Here is a 16,674-nt window from a genome sequence, read left to right on the forward strand (position 1 = left end):
CCACCTCATTGATAATTAATGGGTCCCTCATCTGCTTTTCTAGGTTCTTTTAATTCTTCATGAGTCTTCTGTATACCTTCTTTTACTGAACCTCCTTGGGTGTATCTTCTACATCCCAAGGTTTCTGCCCGACCAGTTCTTGCTCTCCTTCCTCCTCTCTTCCTTCCCTTTCCTCTCCTCCTCCTCCTCCTCCTCCTCCTCCTCCTCCTCTTCTTCCTCCTCCTCCTCCTCTTCTGACAGGGTCTCACTGTGTAGCTCTGACTGGCCTGACCTCCCTATGTAGTCCAGGCTGGCCTCAAACTCACAGATATCTACCTGTCTTTGCTTCCTGAGTAATAGGATTAAAGTTGTGCACTACCACACAGCCTGCTTTGTTTCTTAAGAGCTTTATAACTTATTCTTTCTTGCTCGGCATCAGAAGATGGCATTGAAGCATGGTATATGGGAAATGGTCTTTCAAAGATAAGTCCTGATAGATGTTGTCACCAAGGCTTCCAGGGTCCTGGACAACTTGTTCACTGGGATGGCTTCTTTTGCCCACTGGTACTCTGGAAGTCTCCAGGAGAGACAACTCAACTCTCAACAGCTTTATTTTATTTTATTTTATTTTATTTTATTTTATTTTATTTTATTTTACTTTATTTTATTTCATTTTATGTATGAGCGTTTTGCATGTGTGTTTTTCTGTGCACCACTTGCATGCCTGGTTCCTGTGGAAATCACAAGAGGGGTGTGAGATCTCCTAAAACTGAAGTATGGGCAGCTGCAAACTACCAAGTGGGTGTTGAGAATTAAGTGTGGGTCCTCTGAACAAACAAATGCTTTTAAGTACTGAGCCATCTCCCCAGTGATCTTCTCGGCTTGTTTTAAGATTGTTTGTTGCAAGGAGAATTCAAAAGGAATGATGTTTTAGTCATCAAGTGATCTTCAGTATGCATATCCCTTATTGGGATCCAAGTCTTTTCACAACCAGAGTAAACAACAAGATATAGGAATCTGGAAGGGTTACCCTTTCTCCATATAAAATGATCTTTATGGTATGAAAAGTTTCTTATCTCTCTCAAGTATTTCAAATCACTGGTCCTCAAAAGAGGTGTAAAGCTTAGAGTTCACATGGCATTGTCTTTCTGAAAGGTGATCAGGAAGAGAAGTAACTGTAGGGACAGAGACTGGCAGATAAGAGTAATACCCAGGAGCTTATTTTATGTATGGTTTCCAGGAACATATTGTGAGGCTGTGCCTGTTTCTCTCATTTCCTTCTCCTCTTTTCAAGGTGTCTACCAGCATGAAGACAACCTCAAAATAAAGTGCACTTAAAAATGTCTAGCTCATGAGAAAGTTAACAGTGTCTTTATTTTTCCAATTTTGTTCCCTGGGGTGATTGAAAACTTACACATTGATATCTGAAGCCTTTAACTAGAGCAAAAGGTCAAGACATATCAGACATGAATGGAGCTGGGGTCTCTGCTGAGACTACTCACATTTCCTTCTCTTGAGAATGAGATGGGACATTCAGCCATTATTCATGGGTTCATTCTGTCAACATTTAATAAGTGCCTACATGTGGTAGAGAGGCTCCTGAATACTGGGATTTTAACTGGGCTCACAGACATTCATAGTACTCATAAATCCCAGTGAAAATAAAATATCACAAATAAGCAAACAGCTAAAGGAGTGATAGAGACCTAGAAAAAAGTAAACCAAGACAATTCATTTGAAACAGATCAAAAATGAGCTGATGGGGAACCTGAGTGTATGTGGGGGGAGGCCAAATGGGTAGTTGAGAAATGAGCATCCCAGTTAAGTGCAGAGCACATGCTGAGGATATTTGGGATGTAGAGTACTCCAGGGAGCATAGTGTGGCTACAGCCTGAGTACAGTGGACGAAGGGGTAGTGGACATGTCTGGTGGGATAGCCAAGGTCAAGTTCATGTAACCTTAGACAAAGGCCAGTCTTTGGATGTTTTCCAACTGCGCTGGGAAAGCAATGGAGAGTTTTGCATGTGGAGCTAACATCACAGGATTTGTACCTAAAAGACCCATTCTATATACTAGGAGAATTGTCTAAAGAGAGAAGGAAAGGAGTGGGAACCAGTTGGGAGGATTCTATGCTTAATCAGATGAGGGATGATGGCAGTATGAACCATGTAATACTGGAGATACTAAAAAGTTGTTGGGTCGTGGATATATTTCCAGGGTTGTGCTGACAGGACTGGATGTAGGATGTGGACAAAGGGTTACTCTATGAATGTGCAGAATGAAGACATAGCTTTTTGAAGTTCACCTCTGAATGATGAATATATAGGAGCTGGGGGACCAGGAGACTCAGCAGTGAGGAAAGGATGCAGGGTCAGGTCCAAGAACTGAGATGTCAGGCACCTCAATTTCCAGTGCCAGAAATTTCAAGAATTTGAGAAGATTAAGAAGTATCCAGTGATGTAGGAAGAAGGCTAAAGCATTAAGGATGCAGAAGCCAGGTAAAGGAAATTTTTAAAGAGAAATTGGATGCTCCATGCTACCCCAAATTGAGTAAGAGTCTATGTCAGGTGAGAACCAAGTCTAGGAAAATCAGTCTGTCGTTAGTGTTCTCTTTATGACAGAAGAAATCAATCCACAGTTTATCATTCCTCTGGTTCCCCCTTCAAGTTCAGTCCACACTATACTCCAAATAGCCCTTTCTGTGTAGAACTATATTTCTATGATGTTGATGGACCCTCAAATCTATAGATTCTGTGTATTGAACAGCTAGGTTCAAGTTACATCATGGTTTTAAGGAATTAATAAGAGAGCTAGGGGTTTGTAACGCTAAGACAATGTGCATATGGTAATAACAGCACAAAGAGATGGAAAAATCAAGTATGATTATTGCTTAAAAAGTATTATGGTTTTTAATTCCACAAAATGAAGAAAAGAGGAAATTCTAAAACTGTAAGTCTGTATTATACTTATCATTCATTTGCCTTTCTATGTTCTTTTCTTTATAGGGCTTCAAGTTATGATCAGTAACCATTCCATTATCCCAGTCTTCCTTTCAGCCCAATGGACTTTTATTATTTCTTGTAAGGCAGGGCTGATGTAATGAAATCTCCCCGTCTTTAATTATCTGGGAGTATCTTGATTTTGATTTCATTATTGAGAAATAGGTTGCTGGAATATGGAATTTTTATTAAGTTTTTCTCTCAGCAGTTTGAATAGTCATCCCACCGCCTCTGGGTTTCACTAGTTTTGATAAGAAGTCCGCTGATGTTCCCATGGTGAGTCATCTTTTCCTCTTGCTTTCAAGATTTTCTCTTTATCTTTGGCTTTCAACACTTACAGCTATAACTCTGAATGGTCATGATTGAGTTTTCACTGCTTGGAATCCACTGAATTTCTTGAATGTGTTTTCAGTATTTTTTATCAAATTTAGGAAGCCTTTGGCTTTGAGGCGTTCAGGTATTATTTATTATTATTATTGTTATTCTGTCTTTTGGAACTTTCATTATATACGTGTCTAGTGGTATGAATGAAATGGTTTCCATAGGTTCATATATTGGAATGTTTGACCCCCAGTTGGTGGAACCATTTAGGAAGGATTAGGAGGTGTGGTCTTGTTGCATGAGGTATGCTCTGATGGTTGGGTTATGAGTTTTCAAAACCTCATGCCATGTCATTCTTGGTTAGCTTTTTCTGCCTCCCACTTGGCGAATAAGGCATAAACTCTCAGTTACTCCTCTAGCACCATCTATGCCTGACTGCCTGTTGCCATGTTCCCTACTATGATGGTCAGTCATGGACTCACCCTTTGAAATTGCAGGCCCCAAACAAGCTCTTTCTTCTATAAATTGCCTTAGTTATGGTGTCTTCATAGTAATCAAGAGGAATTAAAACAATGTCTCACTGGTTCCTGGGGCTTTCCTAAGTCTATTTCTATTCATTCTAGACTGTAGATGATTTCTGTTATTTTCATCTTTCTGAGTCTTATTGTCTAGCCCAGGATGACTTGGATTTATGACCTTCTTGTCTTGGCTTTCCCAGTGCTGGAATTATAGGTATATATCTGGCTTTCAAATATATTTTTGAGCTCTTCTAGTGAAAATTTAATTTTTTTTATCTTCTCTTTCTAGAAACCCAATTTTAAAATATTTTATACTGCTATCTGATGAGTAACTGTCATACTTAGAAAACTTTTTAGACTTGGTTTCCTTTATAGCAATTTCTTGGAAGTCTCTCTGCTAATTCTAGCCTCTATGGTATCCCCAGAGACCCTTATATTGATGATTCCCCCTCCAAGTCTGTGGCATATTTTCCAGTTTTATTTTCACATGTCTCACAAGTTTTGATAAACTACTTTGTAGCAACTCTGGGGCTTAACTTTTCACTAGAGATTATTGTTGCTTTTTAAAAAAAAATCTAATAATTTGTTTAGGCTAAGAAGTCACTCTATCCCTTATAATATATAACTGCTAATATTTTCACGCACTTATTTTTTTAAATGTTGCTCCTCATTTTAATGTTTAAGTCTGGCTCTTGGGATTGTCTCGGGGTGGCATGGCTTAGTGGTTAGTCAGGATGAGGTCAGAGGTTGCCCTTAATTTCTTAAGGGTGCAAATCTTCTGCCCTTTGTTGAGATCAGATGAACTGGAGTATGTATTTCAAGTTGAGTCAGTTCACCAGTTTCTTCCCCATCATTTACATTCTCTTGGTCCCTCTGTGTCTGTTTTGTGCATGTACAAGGCCTACCACTCAACCAGCTATGTGCAGATAGCTAAGAGCTTATGTCTTCTGAGTGTGTGTACCTTGTACTGAACACAGTTTTTTAGACACCTGGTGTTATGTAGAACATGTTTAGGTACACTGCAGATGTCATATTTTGTGGATCTCTGTTGCTTTTCTTCCATTTGGTTGCTCATCTCAATCAAGATAACTTTGGTATACTTTAGATATCCAACCTCTTTATATATTTGCTACCAAGACCCCTATGTGTGTGTATATATACATGTGTAGGTTTTCACTGTCCTCACACTCAAGTCTGCTGCTCTCATCAGCAAAGCTAATAACTCTTGAGCATCCTCCTAGTGCATCTTTGGATCATGAGGTGCAAATAGACATATTTCCAGACTAGCTCCAGCTTCCTGCTACTGTTCTTGGATAAATGTTTTTGATTTGCTCTATGTCTTCAGTTGATGCCTGATAGTCTCATGTTGCTGTTTTTGACAAATTTCCTCTCAAATCATTGTCAAGAAGAGGATTGGCTGAGCCTCTTACTATTGGCCTGGAAGTGGCTCTGCCTTTCCATGTTTGCATCCTTTGACTCAGATACAGATGTATAAGCCTATCTCCCTCATCTAGCCACAGGAAGCAGGTGGGCTCCTTAGGCTCCATCTAGGCCATGGCAAAATAAATGCAATGTAATCCTCTAGAAATAACCATTTTGTTTAAAGAGTTGGGCTGAAGACTTAAGAGGGCAAAAAATAATATTAAAAGGCATTAATTTCAAATTAAATAGTTAAATAATAGAACATGAAATTCATACAATACTTAATTATAAAAGAAGGATAAAACCACAACTCTTTAGAAACTTTTACACCTAAATGGAGCCACACTGAGGTAGCCCTACAGATAGAACTTCATTCTCAGGAGAGACTTTTCATTGAACAATTACAGAAAGGTTGTAGATATTAAGCTTAAAACAGTTAATAAAAGATCATATAGGCTTTATGGTAAGAAAGCTTTCGGATTTATTAAACTTAAAAGAAGGCCATTTTGCAATAAGATAAATGCTAACTCTAGTTCAGCCTTAGTTGTTGAGAAGAATTATGAATTCTCAAATCTAGTATATTCTTGAATTTAAAATGAAACCAATATTTAATGATCAGATTGCTTGCACAGAACAAATCTATTTTTAAAAAAATAATTATTTTGCTTATGGCATGGAGTTTTATTTTATTCCTTAGGACCAGAGACCAAGCCTAGGGCTTTGTACATGCTAGGCAAGTGTTCTATCACTCAAGCACAGCTCCAGCACAAGTGGTGCACACTTAAAACATTTAATCTTTATGCCTTGTTTCAAAAGGGAAGTGTTTCAATTACTTCTCTCATTGTTTTAACAAAATCTCTGAGAAAGCAATGGAAGGAAGGAGTTACTTGGCCTCTCAGTTGAAGAAGATGGGAATCCTCTCAGAAGGGAAAGCAGGGCGCAGGAGTGATACAGTTGGGTGCACAGTAGCAGCAGCACAGTCAAGAAGCAGAGAGAAGACTCCAGTGCTCAGCTCACTTTCTCTTTCTATTCTAATACTCCTGCCCTTGGGTGGGTGCTGTCCACATTGATTGTGGGGCTTCCCACCTCAACGAGTTCAATCTGCAAAACATGCCTTCACAAACATGCCCAGAACTGTCTCTTCCTAGGTGATTCTAGGTCCTGTCAAGTTGGCAACCAGTATTAACCATTCTAGGAGGGGAGGCAAAGTTATGTTTGGTTTTGTTAGGTCACAGTCCTGCTTTTGCCTGGGGCTGTAAACTGGGCAGCATCACAGATTCGGACTCTTGATTGTGTCCTAAGGCCCTGTTGGAGTTCTAGGTGAATGTTAAGACTTAGTGGGTGGAAGTCAAAGTAATTGTTTGCAGGGAAAGTGGCCCATGGTGTATTGGTAGAACTTCTGGTAGTGGGAGACAGGTCAGACTAGGCTGAGACCTATGGATGGATATGGATGGAAATCCCAAATACAGGCATGGCTAGTCATACACAGCTCTACAGCTATACATTAGGATTGGGGGTGGGGGAGAGGGAGGAGTCTCAAACTGAAAGAGTGCCTAGGAGCTGTGAATGAATGTGATTGTCATCATGACTTTCATAGTGAGGGGAGCTTCTGGCCTGTCCTAGGCTCTCCACCAGGTACTCCAATTCCTACAATACCTGAAGCAAACACAAGTGCTAGAGACACAGGCTCAGCCTGTAACCTGTCTTTTCTACCCTTCTCTCTTCTGTCAACCTAACAGGAGAAGTGGCCTGTTTTGAGCTGCAACCTCACAGAATTTTAGCTTTTTTAACCCTGGAAGAAACCTTACAAGGCTTTTAGCCCCCGATTCTAACTTAAGATATTGTTGTCTTTAGTCCCACATGCTGCAGAAGCTGAAGAAGAGCCTTAGAGACTAAGACTGCCAGAACCTCAAGGGAGCTAGCTCAGAGTGCATCCGTTTCTCTCCCCTACTGTCCAGACAAAGGGACCATACCCAGCGCAGGAATTGTCTAAGGAGAGAGGATAGTAATGCCCAAACTAGAATCAGTTTGCAAGCCAAAGGCTGTTTGTACCTACACCAGAGCTTCAAGCCATCTTAAAAACACACAGGCAGAGAAAAACAAACAGTCTCACCTTGTGAATCCATTGGATTTGCATATTTCTCTTGGGGTTCAGCAATTGCCCACATGCCCAGGCTCTGGTTTTAAGTAGAATCTGTAGAAAAATCAGGATTTGGTGCTCTCTTTCTCCCTCTGCTGGCTCTTGGTGCCAATTCTCTGAAACCGACACAGGCCTTTGGGCAAAGAAATGACTTCAAATAAAATGGAGGCATGCATGTGGCTGCTTTAGAAATACCAGAGGAATCTATAGCTTTTTCTTCAAGAGGCAAAAATCAATCCAGTGAGGGGAAAAATATCCCTCCCTGTCTCTCTTGGTTTCTCTTGTCTACACACAATGGCAAAGCAAAAAAATGGAAAACTTGAAAAAAAAAAGTTGACAGCATTTCTATGATTCAGCTAGCAATTTGCTGCGGTATCCAGGGAGACAGCTTCTCACATACATTAGCATAATGTGAAATGGCAGCTAGAACTGGAATTTACTGTCTAAGCAACTCAGCCTGAACAGCCATGGACGACAATGCAATTTAAAGGAAATCCAAATATTAGGCTTAAGTGACTGATACAGCCCTGAAACTTCTTCATTTTCAACATATGTGGTCCAGGGTGTTCCCTCCATCCTATTTGGCGTTCTTGGGCAGTTGTTTGGGATGCAAGGTTAACAAAGAAAGATGCATGGCTAGTTCAGATCTAATATAGCATCCAGCCAGCATCGGTTCACTCTGCTCATTATCACCTAAATACGTTTTCTTTTCTTCTTGGTCCTTTTTAGATTTTTTGTTTTCATTGGTACCCAAATGCTGACATATGTTTTCCTGTCCCCATTCCCCCAGGTCCGACTTAAGAATTTACCTCTTGGCTCTCCAGTTATCTGAACATGGAGCCACTGCAAATAGCAGTGGGAAAGGTTGAAAGGGAGCTCTTCTTTCTTTCTTTCTTTCTTTCTTTCTTTCTTTCTTTCTTTCTTTCTTTCTTCCTTCCTTCCTTCCTTCCTTCCTTCCTTCCTTCCTTCCTTCCTTCCTCTCTCTCTCTCTCTCTCTCTCTCTCTCTCTCTCTCTCTCTTTCTTTCTTTCTTTCTTTCTTTCTTTCTTTCTTTTAGAAGGGGCTGATGATCCTGGGATCCCGGGATCCTGGGGAAGAATGTCCTCAAAGGAACATAATTCCTGAAGAACCTGGACACTGTCATGACCCTCTTACTGACCTTTGGCTCCTCTTTCCCCTTCTCCTCCCATCTGCATGATGTTATTCCTTGGATTGAGGTTCAGGCTAAGTAGAATGGGGCTATCACATTGTCCAGGTAGGTGAGACCTGTGGACATAGTAGCAGTTTCCCAGGAATAGTCCCCCACATGATGGCCCATGATAGCCCTTCTTCTTTATTATCCTGTGATTATGCCAGGCTTAAAACACCTGAGTAACCTGGGGGCAGGGCCTTTCCTGTGTTAGGTCTAGGGGTGGGAGGATATTGAAAAGCTGCGGTGAGGGAAGGTCCATCTGAATACATTCATTCAGTAGTGCCAGCTGTTGCGACTCCACAAAGACAAGTGGATGTAGGAGAATATGTAGGCTTTAGGGTTCATCTGTGATGGCAGGACATGAGCCAAGGATGTGGTAATTCAGGCTCCTGGACACTTGGTGTGTACTGGAGACCATCTGCAGGGTTTCCCCAGTGGCTGAGACAAACAGACCTCAGCCTGCCTTTACTTGACAGCAGCAGCAAGATCAAACCTCCCCAAGAATCACTATTATTTTCCATAATTCCCTTGAAAGGCTCACAGCATGACTTAAGTCTAATACACTCATGGATATAGTTTATTGCAGTTAAAGAATATAGAAAAAATATCCCCAGGTTGTATAGAGCAGAGCTCAGGAGATTCCAAATGTGGAGCCTCTAGTTTCTTCCCTTTTGGAGGAATAGAAAGCCACCCTGTCTTGGCATCAATATACCATGACAATATACAGAGAGTATTGCCAATGTGTTCACTGGTGTCTTTCTTTTGTGTCAGGAGGGAGGCTCTGTCCTATAGACAAGGTTTATTCTAGTCTCTAGCCCTTTTAGAGGTTGATCTGACAGGTCAAGATCCAGAGTTCTGACTCTAAATTGAATGGCATGACCCAAGATCCTCAGAATACAGAGCCATTCTCCTGAAGGATCTCCTTCTTGGGCATAGGTGTGTCCTCTCATCCCCTCAAAGCCTGGGAAAAGTTGATTCTTTATCACACAGCTTCTCTCTGATAGTCTATGTCTTCTTTGAGATCCCTTTGCCAACTGCAGACATCTTCAGTTAAGCCGAGGTGTTCTGGAGCTGTGTGAGACAGTTGGTTATGGCGGAGGTGAGAGAACCACAATGGGGGAGGTGGGGGGAAAAGCTGTAGTTGGCAAAGGAAGGGGGCCTTCTGTGAAGAAGCTTGTGGATGAATGGAGCAGGAGGCATGAAACCCAATGGGTTTATGGGTAAATGAAGTACTATTTTAGGTTGTGATTTTATCCTTTCATTTTGTCTGTCAGGTAGATGTTAAACCAAGGATAAATATCTCCTAACCTTCAAGACTAAGAGCTAGTTTTGCTAAAAAGGCAGGGTATGTTAGATTAAAAATAACTTTCTCTGAAGCCAATAAAGTTTTTTTTTTCTTTGCGTACATTCATTTAGACATTAGAGTTATCAAAGGACACAGGATAAAGTGGATTATGTTTTTTGAACATGTCAATAGTAGTGGTTATTATAATCTTAAATAATAGACTGTTATCTGTAGAGGCCTTCCCTGTGCCAGACGGTCTTGAATTATTCACCACTGTCATCACATTTAATTGTATGGATATCACTAATGGGGTTGGTACTCTTAGCTGAACAATTTCAGCTTTAGATTAATCCAACAAAACCTCAAAGGATTGCAGGTAGCAAAATCAGGATTCATACCTAAGCCTCCCTGACTTCAACATCTTTTTAAAGTCTGCTTCAAGTCACCATGATGGACATAGTGATGAACCTAAACCTCTGATGTATTATTGGGTGCTTCCTTTGTTATTTAAAAAGTGACCTTAAAAAGTTGTCCTTGGCTTCAGCCAGTATCTTCAAGGCACAGGCCTGGAAGTAGCCAACCTGTTAATGTACTGACGTGAAGCATCATGCTAAGAGCCAAGCTCATATGCAGAGCTGCTTGGAGCAGTTACAGAGCCCATAGCTGGGCCTTCTGTGCTTCAGGCATTGCTGGCACTACCACTCCACTCTGGCTTTGGCATTTGGGATATCCTTATATTTAATTCATGGTGTATTGTTGACTGGATCAAGCTTCTCTGTAGGGGCTGTTCATGATCTGATTCCCTATTCCCCACCCTGTAATCAGGAATGAAAGAGATGCCAGACTGACCACCATCTCCTCAGACCTAGCCAAGCCCCTGAACGTAGCAAGTACTCAGCAAAGATTCTCCATTCACCCCAAGAACCGATGCTGCCCCTTATAAGGAAGTACAATGCTTTTACCCCATTTCCATCCAGTCTTCTAGGCCTCTCTGTTTACATGGAGCTGCAGAATTAAACAGCTCGTCTTTTTCACTTGTGACCAATGTGAAACACAGCAACTGGTTAGACATTTATGGCATTCCTAGACAGATTCCTCTAGATACCGATGACTTTATGCCTTTTGCATAGAGTGGGCTGGTGCTTGAAGTTCTGTGAGACATGTGGCCTTAGAGTCTACAGAAGTAAAGACATCAAGAAGCCCTTGGCTTAGCCTTCTCTATCTGTAGGGATCATAGCATGGACAGTACCTACTTCCAACCCAGATACTCTCATGTCAGCCCATAGATCCAGGAACACCAGATTCAACCCCTATGCTCAGGCTGTCAGGCTACAGGTTTAGAAAGAAGACATCTCTTAGCTGTCTTTGGGTAGGTTCTCTCTTGAGCCTAAAGACTCATGCAGTGTGGCAACAGTACCACTCATCCATCTTTTAACATCACCGTTGTTTGTCAAGTGCCCTCAAGAATTCCTCTTCTACTCTGAACAATTTTTTCTGGGGGGTGGGGAAGTGGGGGGTTGCGATGGTTTCCAAACTCAGTTGAAGTTTCATTTCTAGTCAAAATAAGGGATTTTTCAAAAATACTGCATGATTCAAGTTGAAGCTTAATCAAAACCGTGCAAACGAGGATAAATTTGACAAGCCTTGTGGAAACCAAAGCCAGAGCTCTTGTCACCTGTGCCGCTGGTGCCACTATGTCCTTGGTAAGAATGTCTCGAGTCAGAACAGAAGGTTCTGGAGCTGGGGAGATGGTTCAGTGGTCAGAGCACTGACTGCTTTCAGTGGACCATCACATTCAATTCACTGCACCCCTGTGGCAGCTCACAAGTGTCTGTAACTCCAGTTCTAGTGAGTATATTGTGTTCTTCTTGCCTCTACAAGCACTTGCATGCAGGTCACGCATAGACATGCAAAACACCTATGCACAAAAAATAATTTATATCTTAAAGACAGAAAAGGTACCGTGTGTTGGCTACTCAGCCCTGTTAACCATACGAGCTGAGCTTCTCCGGATTGCTCTTTAGTCCCCAGCCCCACGTCTCCTGAGCCTCCTGGTTCTTCCAGGCATTTTGGCTGTACTGCCTTCATCATGGTGGATCACTGGTCCTGCCACCAGGTGGCCACACCATAGGATTCTTTGTTCCCTAAGGCTCTGGTGTGGATTGAACATGAAATGTAACCCACAGGCTCAAATTTTTAATGCTTGGGATCCTGTGAGTGGTGCTATTTTGGGATGCTTTAAGAGGACCTAGCAGGAAAAGATAGGTCACTGAGGGGAAGGGAGAACCCTTATGCGTATATTATCCATGGCTGCTTGCTGTCTCAATTCCTGCTTCCTGACCGTCCATGATGCAAACCCTCATGGGCTGAACATTTGAAACCATGAACTAAAATCTGTTTTTCTTCTTTAAGTTGCTTCTGCTAGGTATTTTGGATGTGGAAGCTATAAAAACAAATGCTATTAGTTCTAAGCCAGATATATTAGCTACAAGCCCTGGAAGTTTTTTTCTGTGAGGGGATAATGGATTGTGTCCTGAGTTTGTCCATTGTACCGAGCCTCAGAACCCTTCCCACAGTGGCTCCTGGAGAACAGTGGGTGCTTCCCAGACTGCTGCTGTCTCTCTGTGTCTTTGCTAAGAAGTTGAGGCTGCAAGGGAGCACTCTGCCTAGACATTTCTCTAGTTTCCCACCTTCCAGTAACTTCTTAGGTTTTTTTTTTTTTTTCCTCTAACAACAGTGGTTTCTAGAGCAGGATTGGGGTTGGGACCCTAGGTCATCTTCCCTAAGTCTTTCCCTGAGTTGCCCTGCTAACACTGTTTAAGGGTGCAGTGACTTAGAACTGGAAGTGAGTAGACTCTTTTTGCAACAGTCATTGTGAGGTGAGGTCCGGTGCTTAGGCTAAGTCTCCTGGTGTTGACTGTGACCTTCTCCCCAGCTCTCTTGTACACTCATTTTCATGACAGGCACCATGATTCTTAGTGGCCCATCTCCTCCAACAGGCTGCTGTAAACCAAGGCCCTCTGTCATGGACTAAGTCTGGAGCTCGAGCTCACCCTCAAGGGCTGCTCTTGCTCTTCAGAGCCTCACAAAGGGGACAATAGTTGTCTTCTACTACAGGCTTATGGGTAGTTCCAAGCATGGTGCTAAGTGCCTCCCGAGTGTTTTCTCTTCTTCTAATCTTCACAGTAATATTGTTAGTGAGACTCCTCTAGCACCCAACTTCCACAGTGACAAAAATGGAGAGAGGTCAAGTCTTTTGACCAAGGTCACACAGCTTGGAAGTGTGATAGCCTGAATCTGCTCTCCCAGCAGGCATGCTCTTCCACGTCGTCAAGCCCTTGCTCACCTGCCTCCTTGCTTGAGGCTCCTCTGTATGCTTCGCTGTTCAACTCAAGTTCTCCCAATCTGTTCACACCTTAGAAGAGGGCTTCCCTATTCCCTTTTTAGCCTGTGTAGCTCAGTGTATGGTCTGTTCACTACCTTGTGCTTTAGTTGATTTTTTGCATCTCTCTCCTCTAGACAGATGGCATATTGGCACCATACAACTCTTGATGGACTTTTGAATCTTCTTCAGTGGTTATCATACATTCCTTGTTAGTATATGCTCATTGAATCCTGGCTGATGATCATGTTGATTATGTTAGGCTACAGACTAAGATTATAAGACATGTTTGGGGGATCATGAGCGGTGATGGATGTTTTAATTAATTTGATTGTGATCATCATTACACAGTGTACATATTTACCATATCTTAATATCACACAACTTGAATGAACTCAATATTTGTCAATTAAATATAAAGCTATCCAAACAACACTTTCCCCAAACCCTTGACTTCTTGGGTAATAATAGGTAATATTAAGGCATTTAAAAATTTACATTAATGCAGAAATAAGAGATTGACTTAAAACATCATTCAAGACCCCAAACAGAACATTCTACAAATAATGGTACAGTGATTATAAACCAGCTAAAGAGACACTATTTCAGTAAATTGAGCAGTAATTATGACTACAAAAAGCGTATGTTTTTACTCTCTCATTAGTTCCAATTTTAAGCATGCTAACAGTATTGCCGAAATTGTCCTTGCCCAGTGTTATCCTAGGAACCCCAAAGCATCCCATGAAACCCTTCTCCCCAAGAAAGCGAACTTAAAATCAGTAAGTATGTGAGTAAAGGCAGGGCTGAAATTTTTATTAATATGCACAATGGGGTATCTGTAGTGGAATGCCGAGTGCTCTCCATGGAGTACCCCTCAGTGATATGCAGGAGGTTCAGATAAAGGGTGCTGTCTACCCTCTACTTGGAAATAGTACCTGTGAGAATCTTTTTAGCCTTGTAGAGGAAGGTGGGGTGATACCTTCAGCTCCCACAAAAGGGTGTTCATGCTTGGTTTTGCCACATAGTGGAAACGAGACCCAGCTTTGAGTGATTCAATGTGATGTTTTCTCAGCTTGGTGACTGTGCAGAGTCATACTGCATAACTATTCTGTTTTTCACATGTAGCACAGCAGTCAATAAACTGCATCAACTATTCAACACTTTGTTATAAAATAGGCCCTATTTTAGATGATTGTTGCCCAGTGGTGGGCTAACATACAAGTTCTGAACACTTAAAATGTTCTAGGTTAAGCTATGATGTTTAGTGGCCTGGGTATTTTAAATGCATTTTCGATTTAGAGTATTTTCAATGTACAATGAAGTGTTTGGAATTGACCCATTGTGAGTTGAGACACATTTGTAGCTGTGAGCCTCTCTGCTGAGCTTAATCTTCCTTGCCTATGACATGAATAGCTCTGTCAAGGTCCTTTCTAGATAGATAGTTTCTTCATTATAGGGTTCATGGGAAAATCATGCTATATAAAGCCAAGGGAGAGCACTTCTTATATAGTTATGTGTTGTATTGAGTCCACTGTCAGTCAATCAATGGCAAAGTGCTCCTGAGCACCAAGGGCTCATGTGTGCCAGAGCATCGCTGCAGGCAACAATTATCTTTGATGGTCAGAGGCTTCTCCTTCTACCATGGGCAGTTGAATGTTTACCAGCCACATTTCAAAGATACTAAGAATGTCTTTTATAGAAATAGGTTTCCTCACAAATCTTTTGTGAACGATTCCTATTTTAAAGTAATCAATGATTCTTTGTTTTGGTTGTATGAATATCCTCTGAGAGACTCTGGATATTGTCTTGTATGTGGAATGTGCTAGAAATGCCAAAATAGAGTGTTGTGGGCAGACTCATGGAAGGCCAGTGTGAAGAGGCAGATCCTATGAGGAAAGGCTACACAGAGAGGTCAGAGGTTGCCTTGTGGATATTTAATAAATTTTATGGAGACAAGTAAGAGTTAGGACTTTGATTTATGGCCAGGGAAGACAGTGGGTACAAGTCTTCAGCAGTAGCCCTAGGAATATTGTCATGAGTCTTCAGTAGTTGCATTTCCTGAGCAAAGGGATATTAAGATTAAAAAAGAAGAAGAAGAAGAAGAGCTTGATGAACCAACACATGCTTATTAAATATGCATGGAAAGTTTATCTTGCTAACCATTTATATTGATTTTTAATGCAAAAAAATCTGTACTATGTAACCTTAAACACCTTATAATCTCATTGGAAAGACAAAGTAGGAAGATAGGATGATCCAGGTAAGAGAAGAAATGAGCTGAAGAGAAGAAACAGAGTTTTTAGGCTAGCAACATATAAGATAGGACTTAAGTACCACAGAGCTGTTCTTGGATTTAAGGTACCAATCAACAGACTGAGAGTTGGGAAACATCTAAGAACTTCCTTTGACTTCAAGCTCATAGACATTGGCAGTGTGAAATGACTTCCCCCAAACAAACACAGACAATTTCAAGCTTCAGGATGAAGCAACCTGTTGGGTGCCTAGGGCATGTCAAAGGGGCCTTGGCATCTGGTTGGCACACAATTCTGGGTGTGACACTCTGGAAGGCTACTTTAAAAGACCTCTCAAGAGGCATGACCAGGGAAGTGCAGGATCTGGAGTATATGTAGAACAAAGAACTGTTCAGCCACTGAGATCTCTCAAGTGCTGTGAGATATGTTGGGGATTTAAATGCCTGATGTCCTTGTAGAAACCTAATGAACAATCCAGTGAGCTCAGAGAAGGGGACAGAGGGTATGAGATGAAATTTGGAAACAATCACCTAGCAGGAAAGGGTTGGAAATTGGACACCAACAAGAGGCTGATGAGGGATGGACCCTGTCCAGGTTTCATTTCTGTTGCTGTGATGAATTACCCTGACAAGAAGCAACACAGGAGAGAAAGGGTTTGGTTTATAGTTCCAGGTTTATAGTCCATCATACAAAGGAAGTCACAGTAGCAGGGGCCTGAAGTAACTAGTCATATCCATGGTCACTAACAGTGGGAAATAGGTACATATAAACATGCTTGCTTGGTTGTGTTTAGCTCAGTTTTCCATTCTTACCCAATTTAGGACTGCCTGCTTACAGCTTGGTGCCACCTACTGTGGATGGAGTCTTCCATATCAACATAATTAAGACAACCCCACACTGGGCAACTCAATGTAGATAATACCTCACTGAGACTGTCTTCCCAGTTGTTCTAGGTTAGGTTAAGTAGACTATTAAAGTCAACCATCACAGGCTCTAAAGAAGGAAAACTCTTTATGACTGCTAGACCAAGAGTGGTCCAAAATGTTAACTTCCTCAGACTTTGATGAGAATGAAATGAAATCCCATGCAAATAAACTTATGAGCACATTGTGGCCTTGCAGATTGTGATAACACCATGATAGGCTGGCCCCTGCCTCAGCAGGGTCTGGCCAGAGAATGTCTAAA

At 41.5% G+C, this 16,674-nt stretch overlaps 1 protein-coding gene across 1 annotated transcript in view; it reads left to right on the forward strand.

The window, feature by feature from the left end:
* The window catches only part of Tmem178b (transmembrane protein 178B), a 366,359-nt gene that overhangs the window by 160,717 nt on the left and 188,968 nt on the right, over nt 1-16,674 (forward strand). The gene's annotated exons all lie outside the window — the stretch shown is intronic.

Source organism: Grammomys surdaster, unplaced genomic scaffold (genome assembly GCF_004785775.1).
Source record: "Grammomys surdaster isolate TR1022 unplaced genomic scaffold, NIH_TR_1.0 186, whole genome shotgun sequence".
NCBI classification, from domain to species: domain Eukaryota; kingdom Metazoa; phylum Chordata; class Mammalia; order Rodentia; family Muridae; genus Grammomys; species Grammomys surdaster.